This window comes from Natator depressus, chromosome 6, assembly GCF_965152275.1.
Source record: "Natator depressus isolate rNatDep1 chromosome 6, rNatDep2.hap1, whole genome shotgun sequence".
NCBI classification, from domain to species: domain Eukaryota; kingdom Metazoa; phylum Chordata; order Testudines; family Cheloniidae; genus Natator; species Natator depressus.
Genome location: NC_134239.1, coordinates 73,445,959 through 73,465,381, shown reverse-complemented (window position 1 = coordinate 73,465,381; position 19,423 = coordinate 73,445,959). Strand labels below are relative to the sequence as shown.

At 39.5% G+C, this 19,423-nt stretch overlaps 1 long non-coding RNA gene across 2 annotated transcripts in view; it reads right to left on the bottom strand.

Annotated features, from left to right (window-relative positions):
• Positions 1-19,423, bottom strand: part of LOC141990105 (uncharacterized) — a 52,514-nt gene that overhangs the window by 7,345 nt on the left and 25,746 nt on the right. The window contains exons 1-2 of one of the 2 annotated variants that reach the window (XR_012640077.1): positions 11,124-11,218; positions 7,460-7,594 (exon numbers count right to left, since the gene is read on the bottom strand). This is a non-coding gene — a long non-coding RNA (uncharacterized LOC141990105). Of the gene's footprint in view, positions 1-7,459; positions 7,595-11,123; positions 11,219-19,423 lie in introns of those variants that run through there. The other variant, XR_012640076.1, reaches the window with a different exon arrangement.

Here is a 19,423-nt window from a genome sequence, read left to right as displayed (position 1 = left end):
CTGTGGTTACAGGGATTCTGCTTACCATCATTGCTGCGTGCAGCTGAACAGAAACTGGAACAATATATTGGAGGAGACGTGAATGAAGGTGTTGGCCACTTTATTTAGGTTGTCAATGCAACTAATGGTTGTGCTGGTGACATAAACATTCGTTGTATTAAATGATAATGGATGAAACTCAAAGGGTTTAGAGATTACACTCAGATGAGCACCCCAAAATTTGGATTCTTATCCATTCCAAACCTTGCCCAAGCCTCTTTGATGGGGAACTAAGGCTGGCAACCTTTTGAGAACAGGCTTGCATTATAATCTAAGTATATTCTTCAATTCTCTGAGGCCAGGTTTTGGTGGTGATTTTAATGATGTCATAATTATGCCAGAAGGTCATACATCTACAGGCAGCACCTAGAACCACGATTTGGGAAAATAACTCTTGTTCACTCACCAACTGAATCAAAGGCAATTCTTAAGGCGTAAAGACATTAAGAATGATACAATCTTCTCCTAAATACACAATTAGCCCAGATGTAGGAATCAGTCACAGGACTAATGACACTGAAGGGGATGGTACTGTATTTTTTGCAGATAAAAAAAATTGCTCAAGAAAGCATATTTCATGCAAACACCTCAGTAACTCAGAATAATATTTGGTGTGAATATAGAGCAACACAATCTCCCAGTGTTTAGCAATAACATGATTTTATTACTAGAAGAGCAAAGAGTCACTTTACCTCTCATCCAGCCTTCAGATAGCCAATGATATGGCCTGACTTAACAAGCCAGCCCATCATAAAAATAATCTGCTTTCTTCCTATCAACAGTGGTTTCTATTTTTTGGCTAAAATGAACTTACCAAGCATTCTAATGGAAACGGACCTTAGAAGTGTAAACAAATCTTATTACAGGAAAAATAATTAAATCTGTGTTCTTTGTGCAGTGTGTCCTTGAGAAAGTATTTGAGGCATTTCTAGTAATATATTTTATGGCAAATAACTATCTGATTCATCCATTTCGGGCATAAGATTTTTTTGTGACTAATATAGACTGAACTTATTAAATGGCCTAAGTAAACTTCATCTGCAGCCCTTGCTTCATAAGGTTCTGTCAAAAATATCATGATTTTATAATATTTTCTTTGTGCTCTGCTTGCTGGACTCTTCAGTCAATGTGTAATGCATATGTATATGCACAACTCTCAGAAATATATTCACTGATGCACAAATGTGTAAGTTCATACCTCTGATTTATGATTTTTGATCTCTATGCATTGCTCCTCTGTAAGAACTAACGTGTCTGGTTCAAAATAAGAAAATGGAGTTAGAGATTTAAGTTAGCAGTAATATGAAAATAGAAAGGCATTGTTAAATTGTAGCTAGGAAAACCAAAACATTACTAAACTACAATACAAGAAAAAGTGGTATAAACAAGAAAAACCCCAACTGTAATACTGCATTCATTTGGGGGCAATTTTGCTCAGTAAGAATGTACACATTCTTGGAGAAGCCGGAAAGAAAAAAACATATGGGCCAGATCCTCAGCTGGTATGAATGGAAATATCTCCACTGAAGTTAGTTTTAGAGGAACTGGGGGTTATTCTTCAAAGTCAAAAGCCCACCCTATGTTCAACTGATGTCTCATGTCAATTTCCATAGCCAACAGTACAGAAAGGAGTGACATGGCTAACACCAGGTCCAACCATCTTTGACTCCCCTAACCCAACACATCATATACCCATTTGCAGGTGGATGGACTAGAGGCAGCCTTTCTATGTGAGATTGAGAAAGACTCAAACCCACAGCTTCCAGGATTGTAGCCAAGCAGCCATCAGACCTCACTGGGGATTAGTTTTACAATCTGAAAATTTGAAATTATAGTTTACTATGAATAGGGATCTTCCTAGAAACAAACTTGGCTGCACTTGCTCCAAATGGTGTCTTTAAATCTGGAAGCATGCTCTTATACATTGTGACAAAGCTTTGTCCTTGTCTCCATGGGTCCTGGCAGATTTTGCTAGCCTCAGAGGCTCACTGTGACCCTCCACATAGCCCTTCTCTCTCTAAAGGCAAGGGTCACAGCCTACTGAGCCATTTTCATCATAAGCCAGCAAAGGAGGTGAGGAGAAGCTACCCTTCCTTGCACAGTCACTGTGGTCTCCCAGTCTCAGTGATTAATCAGGGGGCAAAGTGGGGAGCCTGGGCTCACCCTCTATTCCGAGCTCCAGCCCAGGGACCCTAATAGTATCAGCTACAGTAGCTGACTTTTTAGAACGAGGACACGTACAATTCCCTCGGCCACTTCCCCACAGCAGCCCCCACTTCCTTGAGATCCACTTCACCCTTACCTCAGGGCCTCCTTCCTTGTGCCTGATAATGGTTTGTCTGGCTCAGTCTCTCCAACAGTGCAAATTCCTCCTACAGCTCCTGATACATGCACCCACCTGGCTAACTGGGAGGCTTTTAACTAGTTTCAGCCAGCTCCTGATTGGCTTCAGGTGTCCCAATCAACCTAACTGTCCTCCCTGCTTTCTGGAAAGATCTTAATTGGCCTCAGGTGTCTTAATTGACTTGGAGCAGCTGCCATTTTCTTATCCTGGTAACAGGGATTTGTGTAGCCTGAGGCTAATATTTCTGTCTCCCATTACTTTATTATAGCCATCTGGCCTTGCCCCATCACAACGTATACACATATGCACAGGCAGATCTGATTAAGTAATATGGAAGGAACTTCAACTTGAAATAGCTGCAAGAAAAAGATATTATGAGCAGGGAGCTTGTTAAACACAACAATAGATGGAAACAATTACATTTCAGGTTGTACAGATTAATTGTATATCTTGGCAAAGTAATACACACCCTTTTCAAAAATATGGCAGTACATGTTCTTCTTCAAAGAATACACTTACATGAGCAGAAAATATTATATAGTAAGCCTATACGATTCATGACCTTCATCTGTGATTCAGGTCATGGGATAGAAAGAAAACTGGTGTGTTTAACAAAATTTGGCTCCATGTAGAATAGTCATAAATGGAAAGTATTCAAGCTAAAATGTTATTAGTGGAGTATGACAGAAGTCTGTGTTAGGGGTCCAGCTTTGAAATATTTACACAAATATAATTTGTATAGTGATGTGGAAAGCATAGACTTCCAAGTTTGCAGATGACACTTAATTAGTGAGTACAGCAAATAATGAAGTACCACACAGCCAGAAATGAGAGATTTAGTTGGTATGAAATCTTGACAGGTGAATGAATCTATTATAGCAAATTTTGCAGGAGAAGGCAGAAGAAAGTTTAATTTTTTGAAAATATTAAACTTTCATGGAAAAAACTGTTTTTTGCATAGCTTACTGATGTTTCTCGGAGGACTCAGCATTTGAGATGGCAAAGAATTTGCTTCTGAAGAATGAGTCACTGCACCAAAATCACTTCACTGTTGCTCACAGGAGCAGTACATTCAGAGTCACTAAAAGGAAGATGCCTTGCATGACAGGTTTCAGAGTAGCAGCCATGTAAGTCTGTATTCACAAAAAGAAAAGGAGTACTTGTGGCACCTTAGAGACTAACCAATTTATTTGAGCATAAGCTTTCTTGAGCTGCAGCTCACTTCATCGGATGCATTCAGTGGAAAAAAAGCCACTCCGATGAAGTGAGCTGTAGCTCACGAAAGCTTATGCTCAAATAAATTTGTTAGTCTCTAAGGTGCCACAAGTACTCCTTTTCTTTAAAAGGAAGATGGTGGGTGCATTTTAGAGCTGCGCTTGATTAGGTTTTATCTCCTGAATTATTAGTGTCTGTGAATGCTGATAATGAAAAACCCACATTACAAAAGGACACCAGTCAAAAGACATGGCAGCATTGCATGGGATCCACACACAAAAACTAGGTTTGGACTAGAAGACTAGAATCCTCCTTTCCTTCCTCTCTCCCTTCAGTGACACGCTTGATTTATAGGGCAGAGGAGGGGGAAATTTTGGAAAATATGTAGTTATTGAAAAAGTAACTATATTAGTTTTCTTATATCTGCCTACAAGTTAGGCACCAGGGCAACAGTGCCAATGTCTTTATTCAGTCAAGTGCCAACTGTTCTTTAACAAGAAGATTTTTCATTTAGTAACAAGTTTTCAGTAGTTCTAAGGACAGCAGCTAGCACTGGGTGCTCAAAAGAAGAAAAACCACAAAGAGAACACTTACTAGGTAGCATGACTGGAGGAATTAGACCTCACCTAGAATACTGTTTGTCCTTATAGAATCAACCTGAGAAATGGCACATCTTCCCAAAGGCAAACCTCCTGGGTGTGGTATTCTGTCCCATTTAGTGGCACTGAGACCACTGAAAGTGAGTGAGAGAGAGAGTCTGCTCAAGAGCCTTAGGTAATAGGTAGTTGACTTTTAGCTTATGCCATAAAGTCTCATGCACTAAGCTCCAAAGGTCCCAGGTTCGATCCCACCCACTGACGGCTGGGGTCTGTCGATGCTACAGTATTACTCAATTTATTTATATATTCTGATTACAAATCAATTCATGTATATGTATCAGATCAGAAATCTTGCGGTTAATCAGTGTGTTTGAAGACTCTCAAAGGGCTTGGAATGATCAAGTTAAAAGATAAGCCATGACACATCTTCCATATGTCCTTCCATATGCCACATAAGATCCCATCCTCACATGCATCCTACCCTTCATGTGGTCATAGGCCAAAATGTTCTACCTTGGTATCTAATTGCCTAAGAATTTGTCACCACAATATCACTTTACTGTTAAATCTAACTTTATCAGGTGAGATCTCCTGTAGTAAAGTTCCTGCAACATTTCATATAACAAACACAAAGCATTTATACTTTCTCTTATATTGGAGACATACATTTGCTCTGTTTAGTGACTTCCTCTTATCTGCCTCGAGAATTACCCTTTAATGTGAAGTTGCACAGTTGACTCCCTGAAAAAGCACAAGAACAAATGCGCACATACACAGCCTTGGAACCCCGACCAGGTATTCTATCTGCTACCCAAGATCCATAAACCTGGAAATCCTGGACGCTGCATCTTCTGAGGCATTGGCACCCTGACAGCAGGATTGTCTGGCTATGTAGACTCCCTCCTCAGGCCCTACGCTACCAGCACTCCCAGCTATCTTTGAGACACCACTGACTTCCTGAGGAAACTACAATCCATCAGTGATCTTCCTGAAAACACCATCCTAGCCACTATGGATGTAGAAGCCCTCTACACCAACATTCCACACAAAGATGGACTACAAGTGGTCAGAAACAGTATCCCCAATAATGTCACAGCAAACCTGGTGGCTGAAATTTGTGACTTTGTCCCCACCCATAACTATTTCACATCTGGGGACAATGTATACCTTCAAATCAGCGGCACAGCTATGGGTACCCGCATGGCCCCACAGTATGCCAACATTTTTATGGCTGACTTAGAACAACGCTTCCTTCATTAGGTCCCCTAATGCCCCTACTCTTCTTGCGCTACATTGATGACATCTTCATCATCTGGACCCATGGAAAAGAAGCCCTTGAGGAATTCCACCATGATTTCAACAATTTCCATCCCACCATCAACCTCAGCCTGGACCAGTCCACACAAGAGATCCACTTCCTGGATACTATGGTGCTAATAAGCTATGGTCACATAAACACCACTCTATTCCGGAAACCTACTGACCGCTATGCCTACCTACATGCCTCCAGCTTTCATCCAGACCACACCACACGAACCATTGTCTACAGCCAAGCTTTAAGATACAACCGCATTGCTCCAACCCCTCAGACAGAGACAAACACCTATAAGATCTCTATCAAGCATTCTTACAACTACAATACCGACCTGCTGAAGTGAAGAAACAGATTGACAGAGCCAGGAGAGTACCCAGAAGTTACCTACTACAGGACAGGCCCAACAAAGAAAATAACAGAACGCCACTAGCCATCACCTTCGGCCCCCAACCTCTCCAACGCACCATCAAGGATCTACAAGTTATCCTGAAGGACGACCCACCACTCTCACAGATCTTGGGAGACAGGCCAGTCCTTGCTTACAGACAGCCCCCCAACCTGAAGCAAATACTCATCAGCAACCACACACCACACAACAGAACCACTAACCCAGGAACCTATCCTTGCAACAAAGCCCGTTGCCAAGTGTGTCCACATAAATATTCAGGGGACACCATCATAGGGCCTAATCACATCAGCCACACTATCAGAGGCTCGTTCACCTGCACATCTACCAATGTGATATATGTAATCATGTGCCAGCAATGCCCCTCTGCCATGTTCATTGGCCAAACTGGACAGTCTCTATGTAAAAGAATAAATGGACACAAATCAAATGTCAAGAATTATAACATTCAAAAACCAGTCGGAGAACACTTCAGTCTCTTTGGTCACTTGATTACAGACCTAAAAATGGCAATCCTTCAACAAAAAAACTTCAAAAACAGACTCCAAGGACAGACCGCTGAATTGGAATTAATTTGCAAACTGGATACAATTAACTTAGGCTTGAATAAAGACTGGGAATGGATGGGTCATTACACAAAGTAAAACTGTTTCCCCATGTTTACCACTCCCCCTCTTCCCCCCCTCCCCCCCCCCGCCCCGTTCCTCAGACGTTCTTGTCAACTGCTGGAAATGGCCCACCTTGATTATCACTACAAAAGGTTCCCCCTCCCCCCTGCCCCCCCCCGCTCTCCTGCTGGTAATAGCTCACCTTACCTGATCACTCTCATTACAGTGTGTATGGTAACACCCATTGTTTCATGTTCTCTATGTATATAAATCGCCCCACTGTATTTTCCACTGAATGTATCCGAAGAAGTGAGTTGTAGCTCACGAAAGCTTATGCTCAAATATATTTGTTAGTCTCTAAGGTGCCACAAGTCTTCCTTTTCTTTTTACTCTGATGCTTGGGCATCTTCTGATAAAGACTTAACCTTAAGCTGTGGAATCTCTTTCCTAAGAACTCTATAGAAAATTTGGCTTTGAAATGCTAAAACAGATGCAAGGACAGTGCACGCTCTCAAAAAGTTGTGATAGCTTGTTTTGTTTTTTAAGTTGAAATAGTATGACCCAAGCCTTATTTAGGTCAAAGCTTCCTTGAATGAACTTGGAAAGATTTTGGACCCTGTAATGATTCCACTATCTTTTTCCTCCAGGAATTAATGAAAGAAGTCTTTTCTCAGGGTGGAGTATAAGGAGTGTTTTAGAGCTGTATTGACAACAACCAATTTCCATTTTCTTTCTCTTTTGTTCAGCCAGATAACTTCCCCAAGGGAAATTGGACTGAAAAACAAAATGCTAAATGGTATATGCAGTCAATTAAAGTTAGTAATGTCAGCCCAACAGAGTTGAGGGTAAGAGCCGTACCTTTTAAAAAAAAAAAAAAAGTTAGAGGTGTTAATACTTAAATACTAATGGTTTCCTTACTAGTCAATATCTTACCTCCTTCAGTGCACTCTGGATAGAACAGCAGGACCTGCGTGGCCTTATGTCACACATCCTCACGTTGCCATGGAGAATTGTGCAGCTTATCTGTACTTCAGGGAGGCTCCACATCTTCTGAGTGCACATAGTATGCTGTCAGTAAAGGCATGCAAAGAATTGTTAGTCACAGACAAAATAGTGGTTTATTTTCCTCCCCTGTTTTTGCAAGATTCTGCAAGCACTTCTTGACTCCAGGTGGGACTTTAAAATGAAAATACCAATATGCCTAAAGAAAGGAGTTTTGTCACTGGAAAGTCTGCCCTACTGAGATGTTCAGGCCAGTTTTTCATAACAAAATATGGTTCTGTAGTTTGGATAGCATCCAAAATGCGGGTGCTATTCACAGCTGAATTTCCAAATCTCTTCAGGTTCTTAAAAATCAAAGATGATCTGTTTTGAAATGTTCTTTTGGGAATGAACTATCATTTGATGGGTTTCAGAGTAGCAGCCATGTTAGTCTGTATTCGCAAAAAGAAAAGGAGGACTTGTGGCACCTTAGAGACTAACAAATTTATTTGAGCATAAGCTTTCGTGAGCTACAGCTCACTTCATCAGATGCATTCAGTGGAAAATACAGTGGGGAGATTTATATACATAGAGAACATGAAACAATGGGGATTACCATATATAAATGTATGTATATAAATCTCCCCACTGTATTTTCCACTGAATGCATCCGATGAAGTGAGCTGTAGCTCACGAAAGCTTATGCTCAAATAAATTTGTTAGTCTCTAAGGTGCCACAATACCCCTTTTCTTTTTGTATAATTTGATGGTCTCTTGTGCCCTTCATCTGAATCAACCTCTCTGCTGTGAACTTTCTTGATATTAAATGCATGTGCCCCTATAAAACAGTGATAGGTCATATACAATTTTAATAGCACTATTTTAAAAAGGGAATTTTAATGATGGCAGTAAGACTATATTTATGCACCTAGCTCACTCAATGAGAAAAATCTGAAATATTTCTAGTCTTCTGCTTTCCATGAATAATTGGCAACAAATATATATTTTTCTCCTAGTTTAGTGTTTAAATGAAGATATCTGATAAAAAAGGAATTTGTGTATGTCCTTGTTTTTAATTTAAAAATCAGGAAAATAAACAAATAAAAAACGGTGCTGGATTGCTTCATATGTTCTCCTGTATTATGAATGCCAACTGAGAAACAACCTGAAATTCACAAACTGTTGATCTTTGGGCATTATATATGATTAAAATTGAGAAAGTGGGTCAAAGTGAGGTCAAACAATAATAGCTAAAAATAATCTTTAAGTTAATCCGATGTATACAATATTTTCCTTAGCAATAGTAACTAATTTCATGTTGATGGCACAATGTTAATTTAGTTTGTGTATTTAAAATGGTATTTTTTAAATTGTTTATTGGCTCCAAAGTTTTAGACTGATGCAAGCTCCAAAAAGGGCATTTGTGCACATAATTTCAGACTGACAGAGAAAGAAAGAAGAAAAAGGAAAAGAGATGAAGAGCATATCCTTGTGTCTATGTGCTCCTTAGAAAATTGTCCTGACATGAGGAAATGATCATTTTGAGGAAACTTGCACTATGGCTGCTCATGCTGTAAGCATTTTGAAAAAGCACTCTGACAGTGGTTAGCAGTTCATGGCCTGTGTGGAATGAGTTTGGTGGTCTCAGTCTTGTTCTGAGTGGATCTTGACCCATGTTAATTTCAGGGAAAATATGGAAAGTAGCAATAAAATTAGATCATCTCATATGTTTTGATATTAGATTGAATGCATACTCTTACAGTTATAGAATATTTTTCAAAATGTTTACTGGGGACATGCAATCTTAGGAATCAACATCCCTGAAGAGTATGTAAAGACATGTACAAACAGAAAGATGTTTTTAAAATCTTAGCAAAGCCACGTTAAGAAGCAAGGCATAGCCAAAGCAAAACTTTGTATTTCTGAACACATGGAAAATATTAAAAATATTTGTGCACTATGGATATTACAATATGTTCTATAAACAGAGAATTAATCATTGTGTCAATAGAGCAAAGGGACCAAGGGATTTCACAGTACAATGTTTGCTCTCTGTTCACTGATGCACTATTTATAGCCAGACAGCAGGGCCAGACTTTTGGGTGAAGCTGTTGTCAGCAAGCAAAGTTATTTAATAAGTCATCTGAGGTTCTGTGATAGGATGACCAGATGTCCCAATTTTATAGGGACAGTCCCGAAATTTGGGGCTTTTTCTTATATAGGGGCCTATTACCCCGCACTCCCTGTCCCAATTTTTCACACTTTCTATCTGGTCACCCTATTCTGTGACCTCCTGCTATAAAAATAAGTCAGATGAAATTACATCTCACAAAGAGATAGAGGTTTGCAATAATTCTGATTAAACCAGTTAATGCATTGGTAGCTAAATTTGCTGTCTTATGTAGAAGTTAACAACTAAGAAGTATTCTGGGGGAGAATGCTGACCAGGAAAACCATCGCTGCACCACCCAGTATATAAGGAAGACAGTTGAAAGGAGTCAGGCATTCCTTCACTAGGCATTGTAAAGCAATTTCCATAAAGGATACCAAAGACATAGAAAGATCCCTCACTGTAGCCTTATACAGAAACTTTACTTTTCATTTGTCTACACTGTATGTGCAGTGGAGGAATTATTCTGATCAGCATATCATTAGAAAGTGCCGTTCTCTAATGTTAGCGCAACAAACTCTTTTCAATTCTCTTTTCCGCCTTTAGAATATTTAAGAGTTGACAGACCCTCAAGAGTAGAAAATAAAATCTGTAATACATGGCTTCGAGCCAGATTCAGTACAACGAGCCTCAGCTTTATGCTGACCCACCAATCTCCTCCGTATTGACCTGGCACAAATATCCCCTGAAGGCAATTCAGTTTTGTGCTTGCTTTCAACTTCAACAAAACAACACCGAGAGTATGGATGACTTATGGGCTGGGTGTCATATAGCATTCTCATCAAGGGACCTTTTTCAGTATATCAGCCATATTTCATTTAAATCCCCAGTGGAAGTGGATGAGGAATTCCAGACATTCATTTTCAAGTCATCCTACCTCATTAACAGATCTCATGCTGAAGCAATGGTTAAAGAAAATCTATAAAATTGATGTTTGTGACCATAAGTGTAATGCATTAAACAGAGTCACAGAATCAAATCTAGAAATCCTAATTCAGCTTTTAAAAACTCCTACTAACCACAATGGAAAATTCCCTAAATAAAGACCAATTAAAAGCCATGGAGAGGGGAAAAATCATCCCACTTTTCCACCCTGAATGATTTTCACTCCTACAAAACTCACTATCTGTTTTCCACCTTTGATTCACCACTAAATCCATCCTTGATCCCTTACAATCTGAATTCTGCCTTTCCTCTATACTTATACTGCCCTCACCAAGAGTGCCAAGAACTTTTATATGGCCAGATTTTAAGTCCTTCTCAGTGTGCGTTCTCTACTGTAGTTATACAGTGGAAACTTTGTAAGAGCAAGCGGGATGGTCTTTGTGTTTTGGGGAGGGTATCTATATATCTTAAGGAATGCTTTGCACAGTTTAACAGCTGGAGTCGCAGAACACTAACGTTCATGTGGTATGTTCAAAACAAACCTTAATATTGCAGAATTACCTTCCAAAGTTTCAGCCTCATCCTTCCTGCCCCCTTGACATGTGATGGCTTCACAGTAGAGCAGAACACATTTGAATGCAAATCTCTCCCAAAATGCTCTCTGTTGTTCAAAACACAGGCCAGTCAGTTTCATTTGCATCTGATAGTGAGGAGGGCTGTCTGGGGAAAACATTGGCATTATGCTTTCATGGCAATTTCATCTTCCAAGCAGACTCTCCCCTATGCTATAAGTTAAATGGCTGTAAGTTAGCCTGGTTTCAAGTCATCTCATCATTTCCACTCAGTGGAGCAGGTTGGTCAGCAGGATGAGAAATTTCTTGATCAGGTACCTTTACCAACTAAACACTTTTGAAAGCTGAGATATTTCTTTATTTCTATTGCATTACTTGATGTGTTATGTACTATTATAACACTTCTCATCAGTAGAAAATACGGACAAATTTAAGTTACACAAAAGCTTTTTGTTACAAAGAGCGGGCTGCTGAAATGATCATCCAAATGGAGACAAGGTCTTGTCCCTGTTAAGTGGATTTCTCTCTCACATTCTTTTAAGTCAGCTCAGAAAACCAAATTCTACTCTCACTTTCACTGGTGAGAGAGTGCTGTTGAACTGGTGCAATTCAAACCAGAATTTGGCCCATTGCCTCTCTTGGTATCTTTGCCTTCCTGCTGTGCTGAGGAGGTCAAGCATTTAACCTCAAGGGTCAGAGATCAGCTAAGACTTGCCCTGGCTTGGCCCAAGTGAACCACAATAACAGCACATTTCCCAAAGTCTTCTCCCTAACCACCCAGCTACAATGATAATTAACTGGGTACTTGGAGCGGTTTAAAGCCATATAGAAATCTACACTGTGCCTGAGGAATTTTAATAGAAGGACAGCTGCTTTCAGGAGTCTCATGCTTTGTGTTTCTTCTCTTTAGAATTTGACCATTTCATCCTTCATTGTTTCCCTTTTTTCCCCTTCTGTGACACAATATATAAACAGATCTCTGACTTAGCAAAAATGCTTCTTGCAGAAGGAGTAAGTTCTTTAAGAAAAACCATATTTTTGAAAACAGTTGTAAAATAATTTGTGAAAGGATCTAATTTAGAACCCTAAGCTACTTTGGTCATTAATAATATAGAAGCAGCTTCAGTTAATGATTTAGATGATGGTTCAGCATCTCTGCAACACTGTGTTTCTGCTCAGCACGACAGAAAGTGGAGGCTGTCAGGGAGCCAGTTACAATTACGAGAGTGGATCTCCACTGGCCCCAGCATAACCCTGGGAATGGTAGTCCTGACATACACCAGATGGCAATGGTCCCTAAAGAGTATACTCTAACCATACCTCCTCTCCTCAGCCAACATGTGTCCTATGTTGGGGCCAACTGGCAGGTAGTTCAGGACCTTAGCATTACAGATGATAGCTTGCCCACACGAAGAGAGAGGCAAAGGGCCAGAACACACCGGAATCTAGCCCAAAATACTTATTACGCAACTTTCTACCCAGAAGGAATCCCAAAGAAAGGGCTTTGCAAACTCATTTACAAAAGTATGTATAATTATATATACAAAACTATACATAAACTGGCCTCTAAAAAATCTCTTTCCCCTTTCCCACTTCGCAAGAGGTGGTATTCCCACAAAAAAGTATATTAGTCTGAAGTTCAGGATGGGCAATATTCATTCTGACACCAGTGAGGTGGTAAAGGCTCTATCTTACCTGCCGGAAGGACTAAGATGAGAATGTCATATAAGTGGAAAGAGAAGATTTACAGCTCAACTAAATGCCTAGATCACTCTTCTCTTCTTGTCATTTATCTTGCCAACAGGATGACAGGAACTCACATCTGCAGATAATTTCAGCATTGCAGTCATACCATATAACACTGGTATGGAAGAAGTTTACTAACATGTTTACATCATTTTAAAATTAATTTAACAGTAGTGAAAGGTATCAGATTAATAGCTCTGGAAAATGATGTCCTCTATTTTTATCCACTGAGCAGATATATGCAAAGGCGGGGGGTCTAAAAGCACCACTCACTTACTATTATATTGATGTACCTTAGCTATGACCTGAAAGAGCCACTTCTAGGGATGAGGATAGTTCAGCCTCCATGTCCAGTCACTTCTTCTCTCTGCTGAGACTGCACACAGTGGCAGCTTTGTTGGTGGTACTGTGGTACAGTCACTGTCGAATGGGAACTGGACTGTGAGCTCCATCTCTTTTTGAATAGACCAAACAGCCATGGCAACAGCTTTCATTCATTACTGAGCTGAAGTGCAGTCAAACTAAAAGTAAAATCCTTCAATTACCCCATTAATCGTCCCTGAAGATATTCAGTGTCCTGTAACAAGGTGCTAGAGCTTATTTAAAATGTAATTGCTATATTTTAAAAAAATAGAAATTATGAAGAGGCAAAACTTTATCAGAACCTATGGAAAAGAAATTCAAGTGTTTCTGAATGCTATTTGTTAAATAACAGAAAGAGCAAGCTAGTGCAGAACCTACCCTTAGTCTGGGAATGTATCTGCATGTTTTCCAAAAATGTGAACACTAAACCACTTCAATTTCCATTACCCCATCTGCACACAGAGCCCATATCTCATCCTTCTTAGCTCCCGCCTGTAGATCTGGAACTGTTTAGCATACCACAGGGCATGGACTTTAGAGAGAAAAGAATGTTTGATGACTACCCAGTAGCAGCACATCTGACCAGTGTTCTTGCCTCACCTAGTTTGCCAATGAAGGGGGTACTAATTAGACATGAAACAGTTTGTGCTTCTGGCAACACCATCTGGAATCAGTTTTGATTCAATGAAAATTTTAATATGTTCCATCACTTATTCCAAGTACTCTTCCAGAAAGAAATTGTGCAGTTTTTAAACTGGAAGATCCGGGAGGTGTTAATGATGAGGTGCCTACAGGAGGTCAAAAGGAACCAAGAAAATGTTATAGGCTGTGGGGATAGCCTGAACGTCAGCTTGTACCAAGAACAAATTCATGAGATGAGGATGGAAAAATTGAAGAGTGATCTTATTGACCTTACCAAGGGCACTTTTTGCCATATGCTAGCTATGGATTCAGCAAATGACAATAGAAGCCAATTTAGATAAAAGATCAGAGGCTGTAATACAGGAGAGAGGACTAGGAATAAAGCAGAGTGTTAGTTGTCTCCCTCCCAGCAAGACCCATTTTATTGATATGAATATGTATGGAAGAAAGACTGGTTTAACACTTTGTACTGTTAGATCACACACACACACACACACACACACACACACACACACACACACACACACACACACACACACACACACACACACACACACACACACACACACTTCCAGCAGAGAGCACTGCATACTCTGAAATAGAGACAGAAATGCTTGGGAGATATAATTATATCTAGGCTGAAAAACATATCAGCTCTCTAACGTCTGAAGCATGTTCCCTTAGCACTTAGGGCCCAATGCCGCCATCCTTACTCACACTGAACATTACTCTGCAAATAGTCCTGTTGAACTCAGCAGGATTACGCATGGAGAGAGTGGCAAAATTAGGCCCTCAGTGAAGCTACAGGATAAAACATAGACTGCTCCTTCCAAAAGGATAAAATCTGATGGTGAGTAAAGTTTTCAAAAGCATCTAAGTGTTTTAGGAGCCTATGACTTTTATCAAAAGTGACATAGGTATTTCAGAGCCAAAGTTCTATTGACTTTTCATGAGAGTTAAGCCTCGAAGTGCCTAAGTTACTTTTGAAAATGAGACTGAGGATCCTAAATCACTAAATCAAAAGTGATGTAGGCATTTAGGAGCTTAAGTCTCATTGGAAGTCAAAAGAACTTAGACTCCTAGATATACATGTCACTTTTGAAAATGCAACTTAGGTGCTTTTGAAATTTTTATCCTTTACTTTTCATGTTGCCCACTTTTCACCACCCTTGTCTATATAAATTTTTTATCTGGTTTTCTTACCACATATACAATAATATACTAATTTGCCAAGGTCAAATTGAAAATAGCGCCAAGGTCTTCTTTGGGACCCGCACATCTCCATTTTCCCGCATTTTTTTGCCAGAGATGCATGGATGTGATCGGAGCTCTGCCCAAACTTCCGGTATCCTGATCTGAATGATCTCCCGTTTGTCGAGTCACGCTGTTAAGCACATTGAAATAGTAGCCATATAATAAAAGTATTAATTTTAAATAAACCAATCTGGTAAAAAATCAATCCCAAAATGTCACTGTCTAGAGGTGTAAAGCGTAAAAGAACAGTGACTTCATTTAAATCTGGATGGCTGGATGAGAATATAGAGACGGTTACACCGAAGCCACATAGTGTAATGCTTGTTAAACTTCGTGAAATATTCACATATGATGAGGACAATGGAGTGGTTTGTGTATATTGTCGAGACGCCAGAGCTTCGGGAGAATTTTCAACAGGAAAAATGTGGAACGATGTATGGAAGTTAGATTTCTTAAAGCGTCATCTGTCAAATCCCTATGTTCAAAATACAAAGACTTTCTTGCTGAAGAGATTGTTATAGTCAGTCAGTACAATGACTTCAAGTTTGCAGTAACTGAAAGAATCAAAAGCCAATTGGTTTTAAGTTTCCCGGATATGGTGACATTTGCTCACCAGAACAAACAGTTTCAGGATCTTGCAAAGTTGATGGATATTGGAGGAACATTCCGAGCATCAAGTGCAGACTCTGAGCATGGCTTTAGCTTAATGAACACTTTAAAAAACAAACTACGGAATCGTTTACAGGTAGATCATTTGGACATGCTGATGTGTATTAAGAGTTACCAGCTGGATGGAGGACTGATAGATCTGGACAGAGTTTATATTGAATGGGCAAATGAAAAAGATCGCAGGGAAACACAGTAAGGTTAGTTTAGCAGTCTTTGACATTTCAACCAATAAGGAAATTAAAATGCATTTGTAATTACATATCTTATTCTTGGCTGATAATCATTTATTGATATTTTTTAGGAAAATTTTAAATTTAAAACACAAACTCTTGTTTTTCTTTCTTTACTTATGATGTCTCTATCTGAAAACCCATATAAATTGACATAATGGCATACTTATTAAATTGTCTTTATTATATGTTTATCAAAATCTTTTCGGAAATGTGTATAGAATGAAAGGTGAAAGTGGACACCAACGGGCAGAAGCCTATGGACTGATAATGATCATGATTAATATGTGCTTGATATATGCTTGTGATTGTCTATAAAAAAGATCATAAAGTGTAATGCTTAAAACTAACTTCTGCTTTATGAAGAATGGTTAAATTTCCTTTTTCTAAGTATTTAAAAATGACATTTATAAAATAACATGGTGTAAAACTATTATTATCACAAATTGCACATTAAAACTTTTTAAATATATAAGCATTTTACTCACTTGGGTGCATTTGCCTCATGGCGCACAAATTTGAACTCTGCTTCAAAAATTTGCACAGGAGAAATGTTTTGTGCACCACGGCCTGTCAAAAATTAGAGGGAACATTGCTTCTGGCAAGGCCACATAAAAGTTACAAAAATTGATAGGGACAATATAGGGTAGAGAAAGACAATACGCATCCAATCCTGCACAGTCTAACTCAGTAGTTCTCAAGCAGGGGTCTGGGCCCCCCTAGAGGGCCTTGATCAGATTTCAGGGGGGCCTCCAAGCAGGGCCAGCATTAGACTCACAGGGGCCCAGGGCAGAAAGCCAAAGTCCCACCTCATGGGGCTGAAGCTCAGATCCCTGAGCCCTGCCATGTAGGGCTGAAGCTGAAGCCTGAGCAATGTAGCTTCATGGGGGCCCCTGTGGCATGGGGTCTCAGGCAACTGCCCTGCTTGCTACCACCTAATGCCAACCTCGCTTTTATATGCAGAAAACCAGTTATTGTGGCACAGGTGGGCCGTGGAGTTTTTATACCATGGGGGGTGGGAGGAGGGGGAGCTCAGAAAGAAAGAGGTTGAGAACCTCTGGTCTAACTCCCACATGCAATTCTTACTCAGGTCAGTGCATTGAAGTCACAAGGTGATGTTTTTGCAGGATCAGGTTCTAAAAGATTTACCATATTTGTGAGAAATCCATTCCAGCACAGAGCTGAAATGGACAGGGATCTGTTGGCTCTAGATGTGTCAGGGCTATCTAGAGCAGCAATGGTTGTGTTTTTGACCTGTAAGCAGAACCAGTAAAAAAAAGTCTTCTGAAAAGTTATTTTCAGTAGGTTCAATTTTTCAGTAATGACTAAGAGTCACTAGCATCTGAGGCTGTTGGAGCTGTGTAGATAAGTCAATAATCTTAGTTCAGCTACTAGCAGACAGGTCTCTATTTCACATACAAAACCCCATCCCATACAGCATGCTTGTAGGCAATTTTAATTAAGATGTTGAATGGGCCTAGAAGTGGTCCCTCCAAGGACAGGTTAGGCACATCTCTTGCTATTGCTGTATCTCTTCTGTGGACTAACAGCATTTAGTTTCTGGGGCCTTCTATATGGAGATGTTTCTTAATTCCTTTTTTTTTAAATGGCTTCAGAAGTCATCTCCATGCTACACTCTCAATGCCACACACCCCAGTCTCTCATTGACAAAGATGCACTAACGTATTCACTCTGATGCCATTGATATTAAAAAAACAGGAGTAGCTTCTGATGCCTCACATTACACAGAGTTCTTCCTTTTCTCTTGAGTCATGTAGCTAGCTGCAATGCATGATCTAGATCAGTACAAGATAGCAAACTATCCTCTACCTCACCCACCAGAGTTCTAATCTTCAACATTAAATGGATTAAAACTGGTGTGTTTCCAGTGGGGTATTGCATGGATCGGTTCTTGGCCCTATGCTATTTAACACTTTTATCAATGACCTGGAAGAAAACAAAATCATCACTGATAAAGTTAGCAGATGACACAAAAATTGGGGGAGTGGTAAATAACGAAGAGGACAGTTCACTGAATCAGAGTGATCTGGATCACATTGTAAATTGGGCTCAAGCAAACAATATGCATGTTAATACAGCTAAATGTAAATATATACACCTAGGAACAAAGAATGTAGGCCATGCTTACAGGATGGAGGACTCTGTCCTGGGAAGACATGACTTTGAAAAAAGATTTGGGGGTTGTGGTGGATAATCAGCTGAACATGAGATCCCAATGTAACTCTGTGGCCAAAAGAGTTAATGTGATCCTGGGATGCATAAACAGGAGAATCTCATGTACGTGTAAAGAGGTTATTTTACCTCTGTATTTGGCACTAGTGTGACTACTGCTGGAATACTGTATTCAGTTCTGGTGCCAACAGTTCAAGAAGGATTTTGATAAATTGGAGAAGGTTCAGAGAAGAGCCATGAGAATGAAATGACTAGAAATCATATATAGTGATAGACTTACAGCACTTAATATATTTAACCTAACAAAGAGAAGCTTAAGGGATGACTTAACTTCAGTTTATCAGTATCTGCAGGGGGAACAAATATTTAATAATAGGCTCTTCAGTCTAGAAGGGAAAGTTGTAACATGATCCAGTAGCTGGAAGTTGATGCTTGATAAACTTGAGACTGGAAATAAGGCATAATGTTTTAACAGTGAGTATAATTAACCACTGGAAAAAGTTATCAAGGGTCATGGTGGATTCTCCATCACTAACAATTTTAAATCAAGATTGGATGTGTTTCTATAAAATATGCTGGAGGAATTATTTTGGGGAAGTTTTCTGGCATGTGTTATGCAGGAGTTCAGGCTAGATGATCACAGTGGCCTGGGAATCGCTGAACCATTTCTTTTTAATGATCTAAAATTAGCATCTATCTAGATTTATAAAAGACAGCTGCCATGTGGGCAAGGATTTGGGAATGACAACCTACAGATGGTATGGTTTATGAAAGAATGATCATATGATGTGACAATCATTGAGAGCATGAATCTTACTAAATCTAAATGAAAGGGCTTATTGTACTTGAGGTGCTAAATTTCAAGAATTCCACCATTCCCATCCTCTCAAAAGTCCATGCACTGAAAGTCTCTGAATCACCAAAGATACATAAGCAGATATATACTGTTTTGAAAATGCCAAATTTGATACACTTAATGACACAGCTGTTTGCTGATGTGTGTGTGAAATCAAAAATTGATCCAAGTTTGAATAAAATTAATGGCTTTTGAAGGGAGGGACAATAGGAAGGAATGAGAAGAGTGGAGTTCATTTTTCTACTTTGGGCTATTACCAATAGAAAATGTCATTTCCAAAGCACCATCTCGACTCCCCCTATTTATTATTTGAATAAAGTTCTTTAGCAACATAAA